We start from the raw sequence: 11,162 nt of genomic DNA on the forward strand, positions 1-11,162 counted from the left end.
AAATAGAAAAAAATAATTAAAAATATTGGTAATAGTTACAACTAAGTTTTATAGATTTTTTTAAAGCCAAAACTATTATCCTATTATCTTGTTTTTAAATCAATTGAAAATTATGCAAAGTTTTTCAAAAAAAATTGTTATTAACTCAAAATTTGGGCAAACAAAAGTAAAAAAAAGGTTTAAAGTGCAATTTTTCAAAACTTTCAGATTATCTAATATTGTTTCGTTAGAATTCATTGCTCTTATTTGTTTTTAATCAAAAAATGAAAACTAGATGTTTTTATGTATTCTAGTTCTTGAGAAAATTGAAAGTTTCCAACAAAAATATTTTATATAAATTATTTTTTATTATTTATTATTACGTAGTGAGTCAAAAAAGCTACTGTAGCTCTCTTTTCTTGCAAAAAAGCTATCGGTAATAAATGGGGTTTACAGCCCAGAATCACGCATTGGCTATACACATCGCTTCAATGCTTCGTCGCAATGGATTAACAACAACATTGGCCGCTCCGTTATTCTTAGGTATTTAAAATCAATTCCAAAGCACACAGACTACACCATTCCCCAACTGCAATTCGACAGAAACTTCCAGATTTCTATACCTCCCAGATTTTTTTGGGAGGATAGGACATTCCTGGAAGATGAGTCAATCCATTTCTATACAGATGGGTCAAAAACAAAAGAAGGGGTTGGTGGAGGTGTGTCCAAAAAGAAGGCGGAACGAGAGTCTTAATTTCAGTCGTTTCAGACTTTTGGCGATAAAGGAAGTCTTGTCCTGGCTTAAAGAAAAGTTGATATCAACATCTGATGTCTCTTCAAACTCTTTAACAGTCCATAACTGTCGATCATCTCTAATGGAGATGGCACAACAGTTAAATATTCACCTTTGCTGGGTGCCGGGCCATAGAGACATTCCAGGTAACTGTAAGGCAGATGAACTCGCCAGGAACGGTACAGTACAGCCCATCCTACCACGTTTGGTAAGTACTGGCATACCAATCGCTACTTGTAAACTGCTACTAATGCAAGACGCTGGTAATAGGAAAGCACGCCACGAGACTAGGCGTATTCTCAAATGACTTTTGCAGAAGCTGTATGGACGAGGAAGAGGAAGAAACGGTTCTTCATCTTCTCTGCACATGCCCTGCTCTAGCTCGAAAACGCAAGAAACGATCTACATACATATATCATATCAGTATAATCAGCCTCTCACGTTTCGTAAGGGACTCTAACTGGTTCCATTGAGCTTAGGAGGAAGCCTCAAGAATCATGTGGTATCACAATGGGCCATTAAACTGACCTAAGTGTGTCCGTTTCCATCTTGGACAGCCACTACAACCTAACCTAACCTAACCTAGTGATATTTTGATAGTAATAATCGAATATGGATTAAGGTACCAAGGATAAATAAATTGTTCTTACATCCAGCTTATTTAAATGCAAAAGAAAATTTGCATGCACCATATGTTGCACCCACCGCACCTTGGACCCTCCCCTCCTTACACTCTCCCCAAATCCTATAGTGTGCCCAAACAGGGGAGTTGCACATCCCATTGTTGCATACACTCAAACTCGCACTTACCATTATTACTATCAAAATAAGACCACTGAAGCATAATTAAATAAAAATAATAGATGTGGTTTTTTTCAATTTTCTCAAAAATTAAAAGACATAAAATCATATAGTTTCAGTTTTTGATAAAAATAAATCAGAGCAATAAATTCTAAATTGGAAACAAAAGTAGATAATCCTGAAGTATTGGAAAATTACACTTTAAACCATTTTTTAACTTTTTTTTACTCAAATTGAGTTTAAAAATAAATTTTTAAAAAAATATACATAGTTTTGACTTGATTTAAAAACTGGCCAATAGAACAGAATGTAGGCTTTAAAAATATGTATTATACAGTTGTGTTCATAAAAATAGTAATGCTAGTCACATTTTATTTGATTGCCAATTATTTAAATCTAACGGTCTTTCGTTTCATATTAGAGACTTTTAGCTTGAAGTTACATAAACTCTTCTTTTCCCGCTAAACACACATTATTGCAAACTCTCTGAATATGGAGTGTTCATAAAAATAGCAGTGTATTTGATTTTATAATTTGTAATTAAAAAGTGTTAGAAATTCATTTTTTTTGTTATTTTTCGTTAAATAAAAATTTTACTTTTTAACGTTTTAAGTATTTGTAACATACTAGCATAAAAATAATTAATAAATATTAGGTCAAAAATAAACAATGACACTGCACCGAAGAATATTCAAGACATCCTAGGCTGCTCAGCAAAAATGGTCAGTAACGCCTTAAAATGGCAAAATAAACCGAAAAATCGAGGCCCAAAAAGGATGACTACTGAAAGAACTGACAGAAAAATTGTTCAGTTGGCAGAACAGAACACTTCCATAGGCTCTAGGAAAATAAGAAATTGTTGGCGCTGTCATAATATGAAGACGTCTTTAAGAAGCGAAGTTACCAGCCCGAAGTCCACGCAAGGTACCGTTCTTGACGAAAAGGCATGTGGCAAAGAGAATGGAGTTTTCCAGGGAATGGGCAAAAGAGAAGGAATGTTCTGTCTCTGTGGAGCGATGACAGCAAAGTCGTTCTTTTTGGATCTAAGGGTCGTCGAGAATATGTGAGAAGAGCCTAAAATGCAGCAATCGATCCAGGGTACACTATAAAAACAGAAAAGCATGGTGGAGGAAAAACTATGATATGGGCTTGCTATTCATAATACGGGGTGGGGCCTATTTATCCCATCGGGGGTATAATTGATGCAACCGAGTATATGAAAATTATCGAGGAGGCTATGTTACCCTATGCAGAAGAGGAAATATTGTTGGTTTGGGTATACCAACAAGACTATGACCCAAAGCAAACGTCAAAAAATGCAAAATTATGGTTTGCGCCGGAGAAGTTATCCATTTGGAAGAAGCCCACCCAATCCCCGACCTTAACCCCATCGAAAATTTGTGGGGGATGTTAAAAACGCAGTTTATAAAGTAAAACCCAAGAATTCGAAAGAATTGTGGGAAGCAGTGGGTGATTCGTGGAACGCAAAAATAATCGAGAGTTCTCAGGTTTTAGTGGACTCAATGGCACGTAGATGCGAGGCATTCATAAAAAACAATGGTTAGGCAAAAAAGAACTAATTGTAAGCTAACATTATTTGTATACTTTCATATAACTTATTACAGTTTTTCTTACTTCTTACGTAATAGATCCAGTACTTTGTCATGCACTGCTATTTTTATGAACAACCATATATTTTAAAAACGGTTTTTACTGTGACAAGGCTGACGGTAGAAAATCGTTGGTACATATTTTCTATTATTATGAATAAAATATTTTAATTTGTTATTGGAAGTTTAATGAAATATATTATAACGTTTATATTGAATGCCTTTTTGTTTTATTTGGAGAGCACTGCTATTTTTATGAACACAACTGTACTTAATTGTAAGTATTACCGTTATTTTTTAATTTTTTTTTTCCATTTGAAGTAATAACTTTTTTTAAATTGCCCCTCCCGTCTAAACGGGAGGAGATAGACCCCCCTCCAATAATTAAAAATGTTTGTTTTTAACTGTTCTTTCAAAATCCGTTATAGTATCTTGTCGCTTGAGTTATCGTACTCTCGCCAATTTAATAAACTAAACATTTTTGTTTGTGTCTTAGAGTTCTTTTCACAACATAAAAGTAAAGTTCTTAGTAAATTACTTACCAGTTAAATCTTTCTGTTAGCGAAAAAACAGTATCCATCTCGTGAATGATGTATGTATGATGTGTTGGCTAACACCTTGTTACTTATACCAATTTTCCAGTGTTGTAAGGGTTTTAACTAAGTTTAAGTTTTGGGTTTATTTTATTATTTTTGTCATAAATGGTAAGGATATGATTTTTGCTTATTTGCCTTTGTGTGTCGGTGAAAATTTAGATCTATTTAAAAGACAATGCGAAATGAAAATGAAAACAGACTTCGTCTAAAGATTCCATTTAGTTTTTTTGATAATGCTGTAGGAAAACTTATCGAATTCATTATGTAAGTTATCAACAAGAACATTCATTTTAATTAAAAGAGGAAATATGAACATCGTTGCATTCAGGATAGCGACTTTTTACACTGTTAAACGTTAGTTATCAAAGCCATTGGTTACTTCTTCTTCCCAATAAGTAACTTGGAACATTAACTTCTAGTTAGGTTAGGTTGGAGTGGCTGTCCAGATATTATTGACACACGTAGACCTCAAGGGTCCATTGTGATACCACTAATGAGGTTACTCATGGGAGAGTAATGAATTTAAACAAACCATTTTGTACTTTTAATAAAGTTAGAGAGACGTTTTGTGTCAATCGTTGCCAGTTCACTGGTATTATCGAAGAAGGGATTACCGAGAAAGTAATTCCTTCTAATGGAGAGTGCTGGTGTTGAGAGAAGGTGTTGGACTGTTTCCTCTTCCTCCTCGTCCATGCAGCTTCTACAGAAGTCATTTGTGTAGACCCCTAGCCTCAGAGCATGTCTACCTATGATGCAGTGTCCCGTTATTACTCCAATTGTAGAGCTTATACTTTGTCTGCTTAGTGATATCAAGCCTTTTGACCGTTTTAAGTCAATACTTGGCCATATTTGCTTGGTTGCCAGGCAGGTGGTACTTTGTGACCATCTAGTATTTGTTGTTTCTAAAGCATATTGCTTGAGAAGATATTTGCATGTAGCAAGTGGTGTTCCTATGTTATGTTTTTGTCTAACATAAGGTAGAAGTGTTCCGTTTTTGGCGAGCTCATCGGCTTTGCAGTTTCCCGGAATGTCTCTGTGGCCCGGCACCCAAATGAGGTGAATGTTAAACTGTTCCGTCATCTCCTTCAGAGATGATTGACAATCGTGGACTGTTCGAGAGTTTGTGGAGACAGACGCGAGAGATTTAAGAGCGGCTTGGCTGTCCGAGAAGATTCGTATATCCTTACAAGATATAACGTTTTCTTTGAGCCAGGATAGTGCTTCTTTAATCGCCATTACTTCTGCCTGGAATACACTACATTGATTGGGAAGTCTATAGGATAGACTGAGATTCAGTTGTTCTGAAAAGATACCACTTCCAACTCCGTGATCGGTCTTTGAACCGTCAGTATAGAAGTGTACCGCATCGTCTTCCAGGGGTCCCTCTTCTTCCCAGGAGAATCTTGAAGGGATGGACACATGGAATCTTTTACCAAATACCATTTTTGGGGTGGTATAGTCTAAGCGATCTGGGATAGATCTGAAATTGTCTAGAATAGTTGTATGTCCAGTATTGTTACTGGTCCATTGAGAGGTGGCTCTAAGCCTTACACATGAGTTGGCAGCCACCTTTTTAGAAAAGATGTCAAGTGGTGTTAGGTTTAAAAGCACTTCCAGTGCTGCGGTTGGTGTTGTGCGAAGTGCTCCTGTGATGCACATACCTGCTGACCGCTGGACTTTAATGAGTTTATTTAGATTTACCATCTTATCCAGTGCGGTCCACCATACGACGGCTATACGAAGTGTATAGCCAGTGGGTTATTTTTGGGGAGAAGCCCCATTTTGATCCTATGGCCTTTTTACAAGTAAAAAGCGCTACAGTAGCCTTTTTGACTCTTTCATCAATATTTGCCTTCCAATTTAGTTTTTTGTCTAAAATGTCTTCTAGTTAGACCTACCCAGTTATTGTAAAACACAAATGTGAACTTTATCTGCTGATTAGATTTCAAGTTGCTCATACTGTTACTTTACGAAAGAATGTTCTTTTTTTTATAAAGAACAAATTCGATGACAAATTGTATATATGTACATATGTATTTTTCTTTATAATTTACAGGCACTCAAGGGGTTATTAGAACCCTTTATATGTTTATATTTAAACACAGTGTTTGATACCGGTGCAAATTGGTCTTAAAGTTCTGAACATCAAAATGGGAGGGAAAAACAGAGTTGGCTAAAGCTTCACATTCGCGGTTTAAGAAAGAATCTCTTTACTTGACAGTACGCCCGAAATTGAGCTCAAGGGTAAACTGAAGAGCATTCCTGGAAGTGCGAGTATTATACGGCTACATCGTTTAAGGGGTGGAATGTATTCCATCAAAGAGATTTAAACTTGTTTTAGGGGCACCTGCCCAGATATGCAAATTATATTCAAGCTTTGCAATTTACAGCCAGATCAGAAGGAGTGGAAAATTTCTTGCACTGTCGGAGAAATCTTAAGCACCTAGCATCATTTTTGGCAATATCAAATATGTGAGCAAGTGCCACTCATAGATAGTGGTATCGGGGCTGTGTTCCGATTTAACGACATTAGACAGCATTGAGTTTTCGAAGCATTAAATTCTACACGGTTTCTTACTCACCATTGGACAATGCTCATACACATCCGATGGAAAAGGATATGAATCTAGAAACGAGTATAAAAAGCTGAAGATACTGTCGTCGCCGAAACAGTTTAATGGATTAGAAGTGGCAGACATAAGATTATTTATAAATATAAGGAAGACAGTCGGAGACTCTGGGGGACACCAGCATTTATTTTATGAATTTCAGACTTGAAACCATCCAATACAACTAATACAACTTGTATTGAATAGTTAGAAAGGTAATTTTTAATCCAAAGAAGAATTCCATCAATACCAAAAACAATCGATAAGAGAGCATGGTGCCAAACTCTGTCAAAAGCTTTTGAAATATCAAGTGGACTAATCTTACTTTCTCCAAAACAATGTAAAGATTTGTTCCACTGTTCGGTGAGATAGACCATGAGATCACCAGTGGACCTATTGCTACGAAAACCATACTGTCGGTCATTAAGAAGCTTCCGTTCTTCGAGATATTTCTTGAGTTGATAATTAATCAGCGTTTCCATGACCTTGGAAATAAGGGACGTGAGTGCTATTGGACGATAGTTAGAGGGAAAGGAGGATTCGCCTTTTTAAGAGACAGGCTGGACAAATGCTATTTTTCATCCCCTCGGAAAGAGACCTGTAGAAGTGTAGAGTAGGAAAGCAAGCGTTGAAGAACACCTCTTCAGAACAATTAGGAAGATACTATCCGGGCCAGCGGATTTATTAATGTCAAATGTCAAGGTCTTTCAGTACTCTTGCAACTTCACGAGTGTGAAAGAAGATTCGTCCCATAGAATCATTTACGCTCTCAAGAACAGGAGGACTCATAACACTATCCGGGAGCGTCGAATTAACAGAAAATTGTGCTGCAAGCAAATCGACTTTATCAATCGACCTTACAGGTGGAGTGTCATTGTGGACGAGCGTTGAAACCGAGGTGGTGTTTCGTACGTTTTTTACAAATGACCAGAAATGTTTACTACCTTTGGGACATTGAAGTATTTTTTGCTTTAATTTCAGATCATGCAAAAATTTGGTTCGTCGAATATGAGCATTACAGGTCTTTCCAGCTTGTTTGAACTTATTCCAGTTTTCCTCAGTCGGGTTAGCTTTATAACAACGGAAACTTACATCTCTGAACCTAATAACCTCTTTACAACTCGAATCAAATCATGAGTTCTCTTTGGGCTTGATAGATTTTACCCCATTTGCGATAAAATGTCTCATTCCACAAAGAATTAAATTTGTAACCATATCTGCGCTGGAATCCACGTCACTATCGAGGAAGCAAAGTGATCAGTTAAAGTTCCTGAAGAATTCATTGAGACCGTCCTAGTTGGCTTCTCACATTGCCAAACAGTTCCCATAGGAGTTTTTTCTTTAACAGGGTTTTTTTTTACGTGAGAATTTTGCAGATACGATACAATGGTCTGATGCCCCTAGAGGCGGTAATACACTGATTATGTATATTTATTAAACCAAAATACCAAACCTACAAAGTTTTTTGTCTCCATATTTTTTCTTCAAGTATATTTACAAACAAAAATTCAGTTAAATTGTATGCTTCAATACGTCCGTCTGTCGGTTGCCTTATTTTTTTCAATTTTGGACTTGGCCACCTTTCCTAAAATATAGCATTCGTTAAGTTAAGTTAATTTAAATTTCTGCTCAAAATTAATGATTTTTCAATTTAAGTTTATTAAGGTTTTCTATCGCTGTTTCTCTGAAACAGTTGTGTTATCTTTAATCAAAAATACTGGAACATGGGACCAGACTGTGCATGGGACGATAAATGAGATTCTGTAGCGTTTGAAATCGAAGTTGTTTGTTTTTGACTTACAAGCATACATACATGAAGTAAACCGTTCACAAACCTAAAACTTTCTTTTGATTTTTTCTTTACAGAACTAAAATTGAAAAACATCCTTTTCTTGGTAACAAAAATACAGAGTTTTTCAATAAGGGCGCGTAGATGTCGCTGCGTTAAATCTTGTGTTGGATAGGCTATCCTTAATATGTGGATTTTTGAATACTTGTTTGAATGAGTTGAATACCTTAAGTGAGAAAGCCGGCAACAAATAAGAATAACTTTCAGCTGTTCACAAAAAAGAGGGAAACATTTAGATTTCTAGGTCCAAAGTTATTGTAAAATAACATATTTAATGTTCAATTTTATTAGTCAGCGCATTTTTAACAAAAGCCATACAAATTTAAAATCAATTTTTAGGTTTTTAATAAATATGATTTAAAATCATGAAAATAAACTTTTTGTTTTTAAAATCATGAAATGAAAATAAAAATAAACCAGCATAGGTGTTCTTATATGCGTTTCGCCCCGATGTAATGGTTGGGCTCATCAGAAGATAACCATTACACCTTGTCTTGACGCATATTTTCTCGAATAAATCGAGATTCCATATAATATGAGCTACATAAAGCTACTGTGAATTATATGGTTGCTACAAGTCTTCACAGAAGATAAATTGTAGCTGTTTTTATTTCCTTCAGGAACAAACAATTCGACTGTTAACAGTCAAACATTTCACTTCAATTTTTAGGGTTTTTCAATTCAACCAAGTTTTGAATCAGCTGTTCTATCAGGTAGCTACGTTTACCAGAAATTCTTGGATACTTTTGGATTCCTTTTTTTATAACTCAACTTTATTGGATCTGGAAAAAAGAAGCAAACGTTTCCAAAGCGAAAAAAGCCAACAAAAAAAAAAAAAACAGAAGAAAAACTATATTGCAAGTTTAATGAAGGTTGGTCTTTTTTATTAGAATTAGAGATTTGAAAATTATTAAGAAATAAAAATAGACATAAAGAGTTACGTTATTTTTCCACAAAAACTTTTAACATTTTTGGTTAAAATTAAGCCTCTTGATTATTTTATAAATAACTGTGTGGTAGGTGTGGAGTTTAAAGGGGTGAAAATAATAAATTAATTTTTAAAATTTTATTTAAAAAGAAACTTAAACCAAACTTAAGCATATTCTACCAACCGCCAGGAAGGGATTTAAAGACAAGAAGATCTTTAAAAGAATTGACCTATAGAATGAATATCAAACGTCTTAAATAAATCTGCATGAACTAATTTTAGTTGAATATTATATCCAAGTATATTTATTGATTTCAAAATCTGAAAACCTTTTTTAATTTCATCTGTTCTTTTTTTTTTAATTACCTACCAAAGGTTTTTTTTCAAACTCCATCTGTTTACGTTTTTTGCTGGCTTGTAACGTTTTCGAAATGCTATTGTATTAAACATTAACCCAGAACTTATTTAAACTCATTTTTTTAATTACAGTAAAGAAAATTTCAATGAAAAAATATTACAAATAAATTATGCAACTAAATCCGTATGAAAATTGGATAAGCGAAAACCTGAGTGAAATTTCATTTTTATTGTCTTTTCTCCACTTCACAGCTACCAGCAAAAAAATATTAAAATACAAAATTGCTTTCAATCGGAAGAGTGAGTACTTTCAAATATTTTGGCATACACTTAGGCGTGTACATACTTTTTTGAACTTCTTGGAAATATCGATTTCCTGGGGTGGAATCGGCTAAGGTGATTTTTGATTGTCACCTTTGTGATCATAAAAAGTGATCAAACTAATTTTTGCGTCTGTGTAAGGTGATCACCAAATTTTGTTTAGAATTTGGTATCACTTTAAAAGAAATTCACTGACGTTTGTTACAATTTCAGTGGTTGTATTCAAAATCCGATCTGAAGCTATCATGTTGATGTTCTGTCTGCACAATAGTCAGCATTTACCTTTTCTCGTTGAGCACTCTGTCTCTATACAAAGCTGTCGTGAGCACTCCCGCAATATTTTGCATTTATTGCCAGAATTTTTCTGCTCTCGTTGCAGATCTAGGCAACAAAAATTAATGAATCAAAAAATTGACTTACGATCATAGCGTTTACACTATGTGTTCCTTTTCTATTGAAATACATATGCTCATTTTCCGAAGGGCGGAGAATCATAATATGACTCCCATCAATGCAGCCGATCACTAGGAAACAAATAATAAAATAAAAAACAAGTAATAAAATTAGTTTATTTTTACTAAGAAACAAAACCCTACCTCCAGGAATTTGATATTTTTCGTAGAAGAACATTTTTGTTGCTTCTGAAGCCCATTGATTAAATTTGATTTTAAGTGGGCACAATTTCCTCTCCATTTGTTTTAAGGTTAAAGAAATAACCTCACAAACAGTTCTTTGGCCCATTGAAGCTGACCGGTCAGCGCCAACTTGCCTTTGGCAGCCACCACCTCCAAGAAAATTTAAAGTCACGGCTAATCGAAGAATAGGGGGAATGTGTGTTGACCGCATATATAGCACATATGCGTACTTACTTTGGACTTGGAAGATCAAGAATGTTTATTTTATTGCGGAGGTTAATCCTCAAGAGCCGGACATTCCTATTATGATTAATATTTTCATTTTCAGAATGTAAAATCAAAGGCACAAACGCATTTATATTGTCTTGAAATTTCAGCAACTAAAAATAAAAATCAATTTCTAATGAAAGTGACAACTAAAGAGCTGTCACCAGAAAAAGTCACCAAATCGTGACTGTCACCGGTGACTATCACCTTACACAGACCGATTTTGTTGATTGTGACTGTCACCTATCACAAATCACCTTACCCGATTCCACCCCTGGTTTGGAATACGAATGAGTTGTTCTTTTTCTAACTTTTGTTACAAAACGTAACAATCATCATAGGACTGCAACGATTTTGCGAATTCGAACAATTTCATTGTAGAATCCATTTGCACATAAGTTACCTGTATCATCCGTG

The sequence above is a fragment of the Eupeodes corollae genome, chromosome 3, assembly GCF_945859685.1.
Source record: "Eupeodes corollae chromosome 3, idEupCoro1.1, whole genome shotgun sequence".
Classification (NCBI taxonomy): domain Eukaryota; kingdom Metazoa; phylum Arthropoda; class Insecta; order Diptera; family Syrphidae; genus Eupeodes; species Eupeodes corollae.